General features: G+C 53.7%; 1 protein-coding gene across 2 annotated transcripts in view; it reads left to right on the top strand.

The window, feature by feature from the left end:
* Window positions 1-3,674: 3,674 nt before the first annotated feature.
* Window positions 3,675-16,523, top strand: part of PACSIN1 (protein kinase C and casein kinase substrate in neurons 1) — a 51,256-nt gene continuing 38,407 nt past the window's right edge. Inside the window, exons 1-3 of one of the 2 annotated variants that reach the window (XM_039241778.1) lie at window positions 3,675-3,765; window positions 4,176-4,315; window positions 10,140-10,302. The gene's annotated coding sequence lies outside the window, so the exon portion shown is untranslated. The remainder of the gene's footprint in view (window positions 3,766-4,175; window positions 4,316-10,139; window positions 10,303-16,523) is intronic. The other variant, XM_039241777.1, reaches the window with a different exon arrangement.

Raw genomic sequence — 16,523 nt, 5'->3', positions numbered from 1 at the left:
TTGCTTACCCGCTGTGTGACCTTGGGCAAGTTACCTAACCTCTCTGGGCCTTTGTTTCCATGTCTGTAGTAATCGTACCTATCCTCACAGTTAATACGTGTAGAGTGCTTACAAGGTTCCTGGTCTAAGAAAAGTGCTCTGACTTTGCCATTGTTTCTGTATGTCCTAGGGCGAGCCCTCGCTCATGCATAGTGTGGGTCCTAGCTCTGGGCACCTCCCAAGACTGAGTGGCTTGTCGAGAGAATAGGTCTTCAGAACATTTTTTACCCCCCTGGCATGAGTCACGGACAGAGAACGCTACAATTCCAAGACTCCCGACACTTCCGTCTCCAGATTCAGGGCACAGCTGGCAACAGCCTCTGTCCACCGGCAGGTGATGGAAACCAATTTGCAAGTGTGAAGCCAGCTGGTGCGAAGGTACAGAGAGGGCAGAAGGGGCCGTGAGGCTGTTTTTAAAGTACTTTTGTCCCTTGGGAGTGTCTTGCTCACCTATGTGCCTGCCGTTGGGAGGCAGCTCAGAAAATAAAACACCATGGGCTCCTGGGCCAATGGCTTTCCCCCTCTGTCCTGCCCCACCTCCGTACAGGTTTGCGGGGGAGGTAGAGGAATCTGGTGACGACAGCACCCGACCGAAAGTCAGGAGATCTGTTTTTAGCCCAGCTCTGTCACCGATGCACTGTGTGACCTTGACGAGTCGCTTTTCCTCTCTGGGCTTCAGAGTCCTGCACTGCCAAAATTGGGACACACTTCCTGCTCTTCCTTTCCAACCAGAGATGTGGTGATTACAGAGAAACTCCTCAAACGTCATCTCCTCCTCGAAGCCTTCCATATTGGATGGAACGAAAGGGAATCCAAATCTTTCCCGTCTCCCCTCCACTGCTCCCAGGCTAACCGTGTGATATTGATCACTACTCCATTATTCGCTCATTGGTTGATTCCACAGGTTTGTTCACTGCTGGTCTGAACATGTCCTTTTTGTCTTGTCCGTGTTGGAAACTTATCTGGGGAGGGCTGTGCCTGCCTCCTTGCTCAGTAGGGCACGCAGACTCTAGCAGAAGAGGCTAGGGTGACCAAGGCATGGCTTGGGGCTCTCAGCAGGGAGAAGGGTCCCATTGAATCCCAGAAGTATCCGGAACTTAATGGGACTGAGAAAAGTGAATTGTTGGGGAAACAAGAGATGTGAAAAGTGCCTTGAAGAGTGAAACAGATGAATGCTCTGGATGGGGCACAGAACAGTAAGAGTGGGGGAGAGAGATGGGGGTGGTCAGCTCTGATAAGCGTAAGTTTTACAATCAGAAAACTGAGTAGGAAGCCAGTTCAATTTGAAGAAGCATGGAAATTCTGTGTCAATTTCCAAAATAAAATGTTATTTATTTACGCATGGGCAGGCGCGTGCGCGTGTGTGTGTGTGTGTGTGTGTGTGTGTTCCACTCTCTCTCTCTTTTTTTTTTTTCCAGGGCTTGGGCCGCTAGCGTCTTAATTCTAGGCTGGGCATACCTCAGCTTCAAAGGGAGTAAGCCCAGCCTGTCTGCTTCCTCACTTCCCTACCCTTCTCTCCATCATCTGCCTAATCAGGTCTGCGCCTTTATTCTCCTCCCCACAACTGCCCTAACTGGTCCAGCTTCCATCAACCTCCGGCCCCCCAGCTCTTCTTAGCCTCAGCATTATGACCCATCCCCTGGGAACGCCCACACCCTTCCCACTCTTGCCATCCTCCACCAAATGCCTGGCTGCCAAGGGACACTGAGCGTCTTTTATCGGTCAGTGTCCCATGCTCTGGACTTTACTACCTTTTTAAAACATACCCGTCTTGGGCTGCATTCCATCTACATCAAAGCCCCCTGATGACACACTGGGCAGGCTAACGTAGCGGAGGGGCAGGTGTTGTAGTCTAACCATCCCAGATTGCACTTTAAGAGCTCTGGGGGGCAATAGCCTCTTCACCTTAAGAAAATTCTGTCTAACGGGAACTTCACAGCACCATGGTAGACCAAAAGCGGAGAGATTGGGGGGGACGTGTAGTTTATGGTAACAATAGCCACAATTTGTTGTACACCTGTTGTGTTTCAGGCACTTAGCTAGGTGCCTTACATCCTTCGTCTAATTCCAACAACCCTGTGAGGCAAATGTAATTATCATGATAACAATAACAGCAAAACTCTCCGAGTACTTATGTGCTAAGCAATTCATCTTTATTGTCTTGTGTAACGTTCACAGGACCTATGTCGCAGGTGCTGTTGCCTTGTCCGTTTTCCAAACAAGGGCACCAAGGCATAGATCAATTAAATAAGTTGTCACATAGCTTATTAAGATAAGGAAGTCGAACTGCAGAGGGGTTAAGTAATATGTCCTTTTTTACCCAGCAAACAAGCAACTGAGTGAAGTCCACGATTTCCCCTCTACATGCTCAACACATCTCCTGGCAATGGGAAATTCCAGGTAGACGAGAGGATAACTGGGGGCAGGAACTGCTAGGGTGTGGGAGATGGTGGGATTTCTTCAGCTCCAGACAGGAACATTTCCCTTACATGGTGTCCAGGACACGCTGGGACCCCAGCCCAGTCCCCTGCCAATGTCTCCTGGCTTTGCAGGCCTGTCTCAATGACCCTCTGCTGCCTCTTGCCCCATCCGGCTCATCAGAATCCCAGCACACTCATCGGAATGATGCCTCCTTCAGGAAGCCTTCCTGGATGGCCCTAAAGCAGAGCCTTTGGACCTTCTCTGGGACACTGTCCACTCCCCTGGCTCTCCTCTTCATCCTTGGGGTAGGCACCGTCATCTGGCCTCCCTAACAAGGTGTTGAGTTCCTCCAGGTTCTCACACCTAACAGGAAGTCAGTACTCAGAGAATTCTCATTGAATGAATAAATGCTGCACATGGGCATTCCCCTGGGTCACTGGGGTCATGAATTTGAGTGCCTTTGGTGAGGGCGGATGGGAGAGGGATGGCAGGAAACACCTGTGATCAGCCCAGGGACAGACACTAGGGAGTGGTGAGGTCTGTGGCAAAGGAGGGTTTGCAGGACCACCTGAGGGACTTACAATCAAATTCAGCCAATGCTGAATAAATGGCCGGGACCTAATGGCCCTGCGGACACTCCCATTACCTTCCCCTTCCCTAGCTTTATTTTCCCACTTTGTGCATACAATCTTAAAATATCTTCTTTATTCTATATATTTATTATATTCAGCATTTTCCCCCCTCACAAATGCTCTGCCTGAGGGCAGGGACTTGGTCTGTTTTGCACTGGGGGTGGGTTGGGGGGCATCCCCAGCGGTGCCTGGCACACGATAGGCTCTCCAGAGATTGGTATGGAATAAATCATCAGCCCCTGCCTCTACCTACAGTGAAGAGAGCTGCCCCAGTCTCCCTGCAGTGGCCACGCTCCCGGAAACATTCCTGGTTCAGGGCCAGAAGAGTGAGGGGTCAAGGCAAAGCCGGAGGGGGTTACAACAAGCCCCGCCCCCCAGCCCAGCCCCGAGGAGATGCCGAGGGTCTATCCTGGTGACAGCAGGTCCAGCAGGAACTAGGGTACGATGTTTAATGGCTGCCCCGTGGGGTCAATGGGGCACTTCTGGGCGAAGGTATGTGGGGGCAGGGACGGAGGGGATGGGGAGGAGCGGCCGTCCCTCACGCGCGCGCGCGCGCACACACACACACACACTCACCGTACAGGCACTCGCTTGTACCAGAACACGTAGGATTAGGAGAGGCCAGAAACCAACAGACAGACGGACGGTCAGGGCCGGAAGAATGTCCCAGAAGGTGTGGGAAGGGCAATGAGGGGGAGCGGCGCGACGCCCCCGGCTCCGGAGAGCCCTTGCAGGGGGACTGGGGGGACGAGGGTTGGGGGGGTGCTCCCGGCGCCCGCTGGTCCTCCGAAGAGACCCGGTGCGCCAGCCGGGAGCAGCCCCTGGCGGCAGGCGCGGGACGAGGACCTGGGGGAGCCGCCCCCCTCGAGAACTGGGGGAGCCGCACCCCCCCCTCCCGCGCCTGCTAAGCCTGGAGCTGCCTCCTCAGCAGCCGCGGCGCTGCCACCTGCGCAGGCACCGCGCCGCCCTGCGCCGAGCTGCCATTGGCTCGCTAAAAATGCCTCTCTAATCTGCGCCCATCTGTGCACGCCTCCTCCTTCCTCCCCCCGCCTCCTCGGCTCTGACCTTCCTCCTTCCCCGCAGCCCGGCGCGGTCCGGACAGACGCGGCGGCGGCGGCGCAGCCTCCTCTTCCCCCGGGAAGCCGTCCGGGCTTGAGGACGGGCCCAGACGCCCCGCTCTGCCCGGTGGCGCCGCCGATGGTGCCGGGCGCTCCAGCCCCCAGGTAGGGGGTCTAGCCCTGGGATAGAGGGTGCGGAGGGAGGGGGCCAGTTAGGGATGCGGGTCTGTGGTGGGCGCAGAGGCTGATACCTCGGGGGTTGGGCAGTTCACCTGGAGGGAGGGGGGCGCGCGCGGAGGCTGCTTGGCAGGCACCGGGGCTGGCGGGCATCACCCCGGCAATGCCAGGATGCCCCTGCGCCCGGCTCGTTGGGAAAGGCAGCTGGCAGCGGAGGCCTTTACCCTGGGGAAAAGGCAGGGATTAGGTTCCTTGGGAAAAGCTGGGAGCCGGGCCCGGGGATTCCGAGTCTCTGGCCTGGGGCGGTCTGGTACCAGCAGGGCGGGTGGGCTCGTGCCCGCGTGGTGCTAAGCTATTTATGGATCAGAGTGGGCAGGGAGAAACACAGCAGTTGATGCGCCCTATGCTGTGCCTGGTTTACAATGAGAGATATTTTCTTCTCTCTATCCCTTCCCCCATAGCTGGGATTGGGGGGCGGGGGGGGAGAGGAGAAGGAGGTGATGCTAAATAGCCCGCAAATACAGCTGAAGCCGAAGCCTTGGTCTTTCTGACACTGCTCTCCTCCCCACCCCCCAGGCCACTTGCTGCCTGTTGGAACCCTCTCCCTCTTATGTTTGCCTTAGGAGGGCATGAAAGGATTAAAAGGTCGTCAGGGTGTGAGGGACCCAGTGGCAAACCCCAGAGCTTGGCCAGACCCAGCTTCAAGCCCCACCTGCCCCCTACCTGCCCCCCCAGCCCAGCACCCCACGTGTAGTCGCACATGTGGCCGCTTTTCTCTGGGCACGACCATAAATAACCTACATTGGCCTGGCTCTGGCACAGCCGGGGGGCAAAGAGAACTGTCTGTCAATGATTTTGGAGGTTCTGTGCCTTACCCACCTGACCTTCGCATCACACGCACATCCCCGCTCACAACCCACCCCCCTCCAGGAAGCTCCCTGCTACCGCAGGTGAGATCCTTGCCTCCCTCCTGCATTCCTCACCTAGTCTGCCTTGTGCTTTAGTTATTTACGTCTAGTCTGTTGCCCTCTAGACCAGAAGTGCCTTCAGGGTAGGAATCTGATTCACTTCTGTCACTGACCCTGAACCTGACCAGGGTCTGGCACCAAGTAAGCGTGTGTAGATGAGTGAATGGATGAATTTGGACTGTGGGAAGTAGCCCGCAACCTGAAGCTGGGGAGTGAGCCTCCGCTTGGGCTTCCTTCCCATCCTCCAGGACCAAGAGCCACCAAAATCAGTCCCATTCTGGCCCTTCCTGGCCCTGCAACTGATGGGCAGTGATGACCTTTGGAGATGAATGTCACAGTCCTGATGGCTTCAGAGGGTCATTTTGGGCCCCTGCTTTGAGTGCCCTGGCCTAATCTAGGCTCGGTAGAAGGCCCGGTGCAGGTGTGACTTTCCTCAGGCCCCTGGGTTGGCATTTTCTTCCTGGGGTGCTCAGCCCAGACCAGGGGTCTCTGTCTCAGCCCTTGGGAGAGTCCTGGTCAGCATCAGGGAGTTTGGGAAGCCCCAAGCCAGGCCATCTTTAGCTTCTGTGGTCCTCCTAGCAGGCTCAGAGCAAATCTCATGACTCCATTGTGTGGAGGAGGAAACCCAGGCCAGAAGAAGAGGCCAAGGGTTTGGGGGTCTGTGATCGATGTGAACATTTGCAGAGTTTTTTTCTGGCCCTTGTTGCTCCTTGGACAGCCAAGCCGTCTGCAAGATGTTCTTGTTCTGGCCTTGCAGGGGGGGAGACTGAGGTCCAGAGAAGGTCAGCAGCAGAGCCTATGGCACTCAGTTCCTAGCTCCAAGTCCAGTGCTGTCTCCACTGGGCTCTAGGGAGCTGGGGTGAGCCCCCAGATGCAGGTCAGAGAGTGATTGTTCTAGAACCCAAAGGTTTGCTCTCCCTGACTATCTTGGCCCCTAGTAATGGAGAGAGTAAGGGAGCGTGGAGGGGTGCGGTGCTGCAGGGATACAGGGAGGCGAGTGGGGGGGGTGTTGGTGCCATCAAGGGGTTGGCCCTGGGGAGTTCTTGAGAAGAGGGGTGCAGTAATAACAGTAGAAACTAACAGCACACAGCCTCCATCGTGTGCCAGGCCTTTTCCAACTATTAACTAATTCAGTCCTCTCCGTAGCCCAATGAAGTGGGTACCTTATTATCCCCATTTTACAGAAGGGGAGACTGAGGCACAGAGAAGTGATCTGTCCAAGAGCACCCAGTTTGGAAGTGGAGGAGCTCGGATTTGAACGCTGGCCCCAGTGTCCCTGTTCTTAACCCGTATTGCCTCCTGCAAGGCAGGAGGGCTGTGGAGCTGGCTGCTGGGGGCTTGCTGTCTCCATGGAGATGTAGGTTTCAGGTACTCAGTGGCTAAAGTTCACGCCTGGTGGGTGGGAGGCGCATGATCTGATTAAGTGTGACTGTGGGGTGTGGCTGCTGAGAATACTAACGAATCTCAAGGAGCAGGAGCACCACCTTTGTAGGATGCACCTGCTGACCCTGCTCCTCATCCCTTGAGGGCTCTCCATTGCCCTGAGGATAGAGGGCAGTGTCCTAAAAGTGACCCCGTCGCCCTCCCCGAGCCTGTGTTTCCTCTTTCTTTTCACCCTCCCTGTACCCTCCAGCTGCTCTGAACTGCCGGCAGTTCCTCAAATAAGTCATGCTTCTCTCACCTGCAGGCCTGTGCACAGGCTGTTCCCCCACCAGAACACTCTCCCTCCTCCTCCCTACACATTCCTTCTCACCCTGGGGTGGCTGAGACTTCTGTTCATCCCAGAAGCTTCTCTCCCTGGGCCTGCTGCTCAGCACCCCCTCCCCCACAGGCCCCTGGGGTCATTTGGTTGTTGCCCCTCCTCCCACCCCCAAAGGCTATGAAGTCCAAGGGGGCAGGGCCTGTGTCCTGTTCCCAGTGTCCCCAGTGCCTGGCACCCGGTGGCCCTAGCTCCTTTGTAGAATGAGTGAATGTGGCCCCAATACGTACAGGCATTTTTCTTCCTCCCCTCTGGAGTTGAGGAAACCACTCATAAATTTGCATATAGCCCCACAGCAAGGATCAGCTGGTGGTAGAAAGCCTTTGGGAGACGTGAAAGGGCCTGTGGACCTGGTGGGACAGGGGAGAGAGCATTTGGGGTGGGGGAGTTCACCGATTTGGGGGAAGGCTTCCTAGGGAAACAGGTGCTTGGTTTGGTTTTCCATTTTTCTTAAATTAAAAAAAAAAAAGCTTTTATTTTCTTATCCCCAAAATAATATTTGCTTGTTGTGGACAGTGTAGAATGTACTGGAAAGACAAGTAAACTCCATTAGCCAGCACCAGAGCCGCCCGATGTAGGCAGTTTGGGGCTGGTTTCCTGCCAGGGGGCAGCGGACTGGGGCAGGGGTGGGAGGAAGTGGGGACTGAGGACTGGAAGGGTAGAAAGTGAGGGGGATTAGCGTGGGGGGGGGGCGCACGTTTGGTCCCTGAGCGGCAGGGAAGGAAGCAGGCAGGATGGGGTGAAGGTAGAGGGGAGCTCCGATGCAGGCCCGATGGACAACCTCAGGGACCCACCGTGAGCTCTGGAGCTGGAATGGCCCTTTCGAGCAGAACTCTACGGTCCCTAGACCTCAGCACCCATCAGGCGCTGGGGGAGGCAGGGCTTGCCTTTAGGCAGGGGGCTCTGGCACCCCCATTCCCCCTGCAGCGGGGGCCAGAGATGGAGTTTACCACCAGAAAGGATGGGTGGGAAGGAACCTGCGTGATGGGCAAGGGGAGACCAGCAGGAACCTGGCTCTGAGGGGGACAGAACTCCGATGCCAGGGAGGTTGGTGGGGCCGTCTCCAGGTGGGGAGGGGTGGTCGTGGGAGGGGGTGCCTCCCAAGACCTCTTGGCTGTGAGGGCCAGCTGGCCTCCTGATAGCTGGGAGGCCAAAGGAAGCCTCGGCTCCTATTTAAAAATCACTTGATATTGGGGCGCCTGGGTGGCTCCATCGGTTTGCCGCAACTCTTGATTTCAGCTCAGGTCATAATCTCACAGTTTCATGAGATGGAGCCCCCGCCCCGCCCATTGGGCTCTGTGCTGACAGTGAGGGTCCTGCTTGGGATTCCCTCTCTCTCTGCCTCTCCCCTGCTCTCTCGCTCACACACTCTCTCTCCAAGTAAATACATAAACATTAAAAAAATAAATAAAATTTAAAAATCACTTCATATTAAAATGCTGGGTGGGAGCTGTAGTAGACTCACCGGTAGGATGCCCCGTTACTTTTGACCTTCAGATAAACCACAGATTTGTTCAGTACCAGCATGTCCTAAATATTGGGGGGAATGCACTTGCACTAAGAATTTTATTTGCCGTTTATCTGAAAGGCAAATTTAAGTAGGTGCCTGTATTTTTAGTTGCTACCTCTGGCTCCCCCACACAGGGAAGGGAGAGACGTATAGAGAAAGAGAGAGGGAGGGGGGGGGGTCCTAGTTTTCTCTTCTTTTGTACCGTTGGAGGGGTCAGTGGCTATTTGTTTGAAGTTGACAGTTAAAAAAAAAATGAAAGTGTCTCTTGCTTGAAATTGACAAGGTGTTTCAAATTTTGTGTCTGTAAACTGTGGATTTTGGTTCTCTGGCATGGCTCAGAAGTACTAAAGGGCACTGCTCTCATTTATTCAGAAGGGACAGAAGGAGATTGGATGATCCAGGGCAGAGTCACTATAATTATGTTGATCCATTCGAGAAATAAACGGGTCCTCATCATAATCAAGCTCTTATGTGGCAGAGGGTGTGGAAACGGAACTCTCACATCAGCCACATCAGCTGGGCAGAATAGGTGGGCAGTGCCTTTCGGGCAGTAGTGATCAAAGCTTTGATCTGGCAGCTTCTCCCACAGGTGCCGGCTTAGAGGTGCAAAGACAGCTGGGTGGAGATGGCCAGTGCAGCAGAGCCAAATAGCCATCAGGAGGGCCAGTGGTGTAATTAGGACCTCTGCAGCCCGTGTGATTTTAGGCAGCTGTTGGGTCCTTTTATTTGGTCAGTGAATATCCACCGCATGTCTCCTGGGTGCTGGGCACTGTTTTAGGTGCCTGGGGATGCTGACCGGAAAGAACAGATGGTCACAAGGTATAGCAAGTTAAGGCAAGTGACTTCTAGAATAGCCTATTTCGTATGAGCCCATTTAAAATATATATACTTATGTATCTCTGTGTTCCTACTGCATAGAAATGTCTGGAAGGCTGCGTACCCAATTATTAGAGCTTACCTGTGAGGGCCGGTGTCAGGAGGCTCTGTGCCAAGCAAAATGGGGAACATTTCCTTTTTATTTCCATGCTGTGCTGTTTGGATTTTCTGACAGCAAATGTCATTACTCATAAAAACATAATTAAAATTATGCTTGATAATATCTGGGATTTTTCTTAGAAATCTTAAAAAGTGAGCATTTAAATTGCTTTCCTCTCAGTTGGACAGCATTTTTGTCAGATGCTGCCACTTGGGTTTAAATTTTTATCTGTGGCTGGTTTTGAACCGGCCTTCTCATGGGCCTCTTTCTCTCATTTCCTTCCTCATGTTCCTGAGGTGGATGAAACCTGGTGGGATGGGCAAGGGGCTGAGGTTAGTCTGGGTGCTGGGAAGGCAGAAGGGGCATTGCAGAGGCCAAGTCTCCATGAAAGTGGTGTTGAGCACCCGCCGTGTGTGTGGTACTGGGGTGTCCTGGGGGGAGACGAAGGAGGGAGGCAGGCCCTGGACAGCAGTGCCAGGGGGCCCCGGGGGGAGGGGGGGCTGAGGTCCACTGACACGTGCCAGGCAGTTACATTAACCATATTTATTAACTCATTTAGTTTTCCTTGGTAACCTTATGAGGTTATACCCATTTTACAGGTGTGGAAACTGAGGCTAAATGACTTGCCTGAGGTCACATTGCAAGTAAGTGGCCGAGGCAGGATTCGCACCCACGCTGTCTAGATCCAGAGGCTCTGCCCTTAACCTCTATGCCCTGGCACCTGTTGTTAGGGGGTGAAGAAGAGGAATGCTCATGAAACCAGTGAGTCTTCTGTAGGAGGTAGATCTGAAAGGAAAAGATGGTAGCTTCACAGAGGTGGAAGGTGCCTTCCAGGCAAAATGATAAGGGGACAAAGTTGCAGAGGCTGGAGAGGCGGGCTGGAGGGCTTTGGGGAAGAAATCAGAACCTGAGGGAGGAGGTGGGAGATGAGGCTGGTGGGGAATATGCCAAGTATTTGAAGCCATTGGTCTCATTGGACTTTCAGGGACGGGTGGCCCAGAACCCCTCAGCCCCCTTCTGTCCCACCTGGCCCCTCCCCAGGGCTCACACACCCTGTCCCTGTCCCGCCTGGGTGCAGCCTTGACCAACCACTGGAGGAGAAGAGAGACAGCTGAGGCCAGGCAGGAGCATGGGCTGGGGCAGGAGTGGGGGCAGGGTGAGGTCCTGGCCCTTCTACTGACTCACGCAGTGGCCTTGTGCTATTCAGCACCTTGCCTGGGACTCAATTTCCTTTTCTGTGCTCTATTTTTAAACTTTTTATTATGGGAAAATATAAGCATTTACAAAAGCAGAGAGAATAGTATCACAAGCCGCCATGTACCCATTGCTCAGCTACAACTGTTATCACTTCATGGCCAGTCTTGTTTCATTTCTGCCCCCCCCCCCATTTCCCCTTTCTCCTAATAATTCAAACCCGGTGGGATCACTCCGAGGCATCATTTCATTACAGATGCATCAAGATGCATCTCTAAATGATAAGGACTTTTCCTAACACAATCACAATACTATATTGTACCTAAGAAGAAACCTTCCTTTATATTGTCGCATATCCATTGAGTACTCATGTTCCCAGTTATTGCAGACATGTCTGTCTGTCTGTCTTTCTTCCTTAAACTCATTTGACTCCAGATCCACATAAGATCCACATATTGTTGGGGCGCCTGGGTGGCTTAGTCGGTTAAGCATGCGACTTTCACTTGGGTCGTGATCTCACGGTTCGTGGGTTCGAGCCCCGCGTCGGGCTCTGTGCTGACTGCCAGCTCAGAGCCTGGAGCCTGTTTCAGTCTGTGACTCCCTCTCTCTCTGACCCTCCCCTGTTCACGCTGTCTCTCTCTCTCTCTCCTAGAAATAAATTAAAAAACATTAAAAAAAAATCCACATATTGTTATTGGTTGATACACGTGTTAGTCTTTTTTCCCTTTTTAAAAATGTTTATTTATTTATTTTTGAGAGAGAGCGCGTCAGAGAGGGGCAGAGAGAATCTCAAGCAGGTTCTGCGCTGTCAGCACAGAGTCCAGTGCGGGGCTCGAACTCTCAAACTGTGAGATCATGACCGGAGCTGAAATCCAGAGTCAGATGCTTAGCCGACTGAGCCCCCCAGGCAGCCCCCGTCTCAGTCTCTTTTAATCCACAGTCTCCCTGTCCACCTTTTCCTTCCTCCTCGGCAATTTATCTGTGGGAGAAACCGGGTTATTCGTCCTCTGGAAATTTCCCGCAGTCGGATTTTGTCGGTTGTGTCCCTGTGGTATAGTTTACCATGTTCCTCTGTTCCCCCTGTAACATGGGTGGTTGGATTCGCCTGCCTCTGACTCGCCTTGCAGCTGCCTGCAGGGAACCCTCCTGCCTCTACCTTCACGACGCCCAGAATCTGATGACTTCTCACCCCGTCACCCATTGCTGCCTCCCTTCCGAACCTCCACGGTCGCTTTCCTGGATCAGTACAGCAGCCGCTGCCTGGTCTCCCTTGCCTCCCTCCTTGCCCTTACAGCCAAAGAGACCCTTTTAAAACCTAAATCAGGTCACATCCCTCCTCTGTTCAAAACTTCAGTGGCTTCCTCTTATTTGGAATAAAACCCAAAGTCCTATAACAAGTCCTCCAACAGCCTACAGGCCCCTGCGTGATCTGACTACTCAGTACTGCTGACCTCATCTCATGCCAACTCCTTCCTCACTGGGCTCCCGGTTATTTTTTGGATGTATCAGATATCCTCCTGCCTCAGGGCCTTTGCACTGCTGTCCCCTGTGCCTGGCTGCAGAGGTCGGCATGGCTTACGACGTTCACATCTCTGCCCATGTCACCTCCTTCGAGAGGCCTTCCCTGGGCATCTCATTTGAATAGGTGCCATTGTTCTCCACCCCCTGCCCCTGCTTTAGTTCCCCTCATAGCCCCTACCCATCCCTGATGTTTCCATGTTGTTGGTTCCTGCCTGTCTGGGAGCTCGTGAGGACAGGGCAGCACGACTGCCCACCGAGCAGACCTCCTCTTCCCCTTACGTGGTTCTTGGCCAGCTCCTCTCTTTTCAGCATTTCCTGGAGCATAAAACAGTGCTTCAGAGTTTTACAGAATACTTCCTGTCCTAGGTCAGACACAGGAAGCAAAACCAGAGACAGGGATTCCTGGGCCAGTGACTTCTTGCCAGCTGCTCATAGAAGGGAGGGAGGGAGCCTGCAGAGCGCACGAGAAGGGTGTAGCAAGCGCCAGGGATGAGGTCCTCCTGTCTCGGGGCAAGCAGGGGGCCAGGCCTCCGTGTCCCCTCTCACCAGGCAGTCATTGGCTGCTCCCCCGGGAGGGCATGCTCTCTTGGGCATCTGGGGCGAGGCTGCTCACCCAGAAGCCCCGGGCAACTCCCCGGGGGGAGGTGGGGAACGGTCAAGGGCATCCTGCACACCTCCTCTTCTACATCCAAACCCATTTGTGGCTCTGAGCCTGGCCGTCAACGGTGAAGGGGGGTATCTATTAGTGACTGTTATTCCTGCGTGATAGATGAGAAGTCGAGGTCCTGGGGGCGGGAGGGTGGATGGCACAGCCAGGAAGGGCAGACCTGGGACTGGAGCTCGGATTCTTTCTGGGGACCCTCTGACTGGCTGATCAGTCATCTTAGTGGCTGCGGGTTCCTGGTCTTCCTCTCACACGTTTGTTCCGCAAGCAGGTGCCCAGCAAGCAGGTGCCCAGTGCCGTGTGCCCTGCTGAACCGGGTGCCGGCCAGTCACTGGCGGGTGAAGCCCCCCACCCCGTTGTCCACACCCTGCGCTCCCCCAAGGAACCCCGAGCCCTGGCCTCTGCAGTGATGACATGGACAACACGCGGGGCCCCTTGAGCACTTGCTGTGCTGGGCACTGTGCTGGGCTCCCCCAGCGCCCCACTTCAGTGTCCCGGCACCCCACTTCACATGGGCACGCTGGGGCTGCAGAGGGGCCTCGGGCCAGGGTCCCTAGCGACTCCGTGATAGAGCTGGGATTCCAACAGGGTCTGAACACGACTCTCTCACTCCCGCCTCCCCTCCCTCAGCTCAGCCCACAGCGGGATATCCGGTGTCATCTCTATCATCAGCTCCATCGGACACCAGCCGCTACCCCTGCCTGCTCCCCAAGTGTTGGGTGACCAGCTGCCGGCTCACCTGCCCCACTTGGCTGGGCCCCAGCCAGGGCACGTCTGACGGGACGTCTCTCGGACCCTACAGGGCCTAGGGTTCCTGCATCCGCCCCGCACCGCCTCCCTGACCCTTTGTCGCCGGTCCTGAGGTCCTGACAGTCCTGACAGTCCTGACGGGCTGGGTGGGCCCTTGGGCTAGTCCCCAGCAGGCCTGGGCATTGGGGGCCCCTCCTCCTCACACCAGCTGGCCTGGTAAGCTGCAAAGCTGGCTTGGCCTGGCTGCCCCTGGACAGGGCTGGGGGCGGGGCAGCAAATCACAGGCTCCCTTCACGCCTCACCACCCCCCAAACAAGGTCAAGGGGAGCCCAATAGGGAGAAACTGAGTCAATGCCTGAGGGATGTAAGGGCGGGGAGGGACCCCATGCTACCTTGGTGATGGGGGTCTGTGAAGCAGTAGGATGGGGGTGGGGTGCTCCGACCTGCATCAGCCCCAGATCCTTGAGACCCCTGCTCCCGCAAGGACCCTCTTGTACCCCATCCCCAAGCTGCTTGATTGCTCAGCTGAGCTGGGGACTGGAGGCCAGGCTCTGTCCCAGCCTTAGGCCTAGAGGCTCCCTTGGGGCAGGGGCTGTGCCCTTCCCAATCCCCACCCCGGCAGAGCTCCAGGCATATTTGTGCAAAGCTGGACATGAAATAGCATGGAGAGCACATGCAGATTAGTCTGTCCCCTGGTTGGTGCAGCCAGTGGCCTGCATGGCTGGGGTGCTACGGTCTGCAGGCTGGTGAGGTCCCCCCACCGCAGCTGGAGGGGCGCAGGGGCGGTGAGCGCCCCCAGAGCCGTGACTGCCCCGCCTTTACTGCAAGTTAACGTCTGATTTCTATCACATTTTTCCTCCTCACCAGATGGCGATTTTCTAATTTGATCATTTTGTTTGCATCAGCTAGACTTCTGTAAAGAACCTTGCCTCTTCCTTTATTTCGTTCTTCTGAAATATGGTATGTAAATTAGGATAAAGGCTTGATTCTTCCCCTTTATCAGTTATAAAGTCAATGAGTTGGTGTTCTAGCAACCTCCAAAGGAGACCAGTGAGTATTTTCCCCATTTTAAAATATAAAAGTATGTAAAATAGATTACTCATTTTAACAGAATACGAAGCCAACATCTAAGTCACTACCATGTAGGTAAAAAAAAAAAAAAAATTGCTATAGTTCCAAGAGACCCACCCCGTTCTCCCTTCTCCAATGGGACCCTCTCCCCCTCTCTGGGAGAGGGGCCTACCATTCTAAATAGTGTTATTAGCTGCTTGGTTTTTGGTTTTACCATATAAGTGTGCATCCAAAACCAAATAGTTGTGTCTCTCTGAATTTTAATTAATGGAGGGGCGCCTGGATGGCTCAGTCAGTGAACAGTCCAACTCTTGATTTTGCCTCCGGTCATGATCTCACAGTTTGTGGGTTCAAGCCCCGCCTTGGGCTCTCTGCTGGGGAGCCCACTTTGGATCTTCTGTCCCCCACTCTCTCTGCCTCTCCCCACTTGTATTCTCTCTCAAAAAATTTAAAAAACTAAAAATGAAAAATGAATTTTAATTAATGGAATTATTCTTTCACGGCTGTTTTTTTCTCAGCATTTTCTTTTTACTGTGCATCTAGAGTGTTCTTTGTAGTAGTAATCCTTTCATTTCTGTATAGTGTTCCAATACGTGGATAGACTGAGATTTTCTTATCTAGGCTAGTGTTTACATGCATCAGGGCTGCTTCTGATTTGTGGCTATGGTGAAAAATGCCACTCCAAACATTCTTTTTTCTTTTTTTAATGTTTATTTCACTTTTGAAAGAGAGAGAGAGAGAGAGGGAGGGAGCAAGCGGGGGAGGGGCGGAGAGAGAGGGAGACACAGAATCCGAAGTGGGTTCCAGCTGTCAGCACAGAGCCTGACGCGGGGCTCGAACTCATGAACCACGAGATGAGCCGAAGTTGGACGCTCAGCCGACGGAGCCACCCAGGCACCCCACCACTCCGAACATTCTTGCATAAACACGTTCGTGCTTTCCAGCAGGGCTCATACCTAGGAGTGGAACCGATGGCTTTTCACACTGGATGGTGCTAACCTGTCATCCAGAGTGGTTGTAGCGGTACACGCACCTGCAGGCAGCGTGCGCTGGGTCCCAGAGCTCTGTTTTCCCGCAGAAGGCCATTGGCCGACTTGGAAAGGTCTTTAGGTGCTGGTTTTTATTATCGTTGTGGGTGTTCGTAAACGTGAGGAGAGTCAGCCCTTGTGTTCATTGGTCTTGTTGTAATGCCTAAGTTATCCCGTCTTTGGCCAGTGGGAGCCTCTTCACGCTGACCCTGGCATCCTCTTCACACAAACACACTGGTGTTTGTAAGTGGCCTTGCTTTCTGGAACGAAGATGTTCTAGGTGCCACTGAGCTGCAACCAGCCATTTCTTTGAAGATATATATACGTATGTACATATACATATACATATCTCCTAATTATATACGTACATATATATGTATATATATCTCCTAATTAACTGATATATAATTATTTAAAAATTTTTAATGTTTATTTTTGAGAGAGACAGAGTGTGAGTGGGGGAGGGGCAGAGAGAGAGGGAGACACAGAATCTGAAGCAGGCTCCAGGCTCCGAGCTGTCAGCACAGAGCCTGACATGGGGCTCGAACCCATGAACCATGAGGTCATGACCTAAGCTGAAGTCAGACGCTTAACTGACTGAGCCACCCAGGTGGCCCTGAGATATCATTCTATACCATAATTTTATCCCCTTTAAAACATAGAATCCAGTGGCTTTTAGCACACGCACAAGAGTTGTGCAATGCCCCACTATCTAATTCCAAAACGTTTCCATCACTCCAGAAAGAAACCCCAGA

The sequence above is a fragment of the Hyaena hyaena genome, unplaced genomic scaffold, assembly GCF_003009895.1.
Source record: "Hyaena hyaena isolate Hyena2069 unplaced genomic scaffold, ASM300989v1 scaffold_202, whole genome shotgun sequence".
Taxonomy (NCBI): Eukaryota; Metazoa; Chordata; class Mammalia; order Carnivora; family Hyaenidae; genus Hyaena; species Hyaena hyaena.
This window is presented reverse-complemented; position numbering and strand designations above follow the sequence as displayed.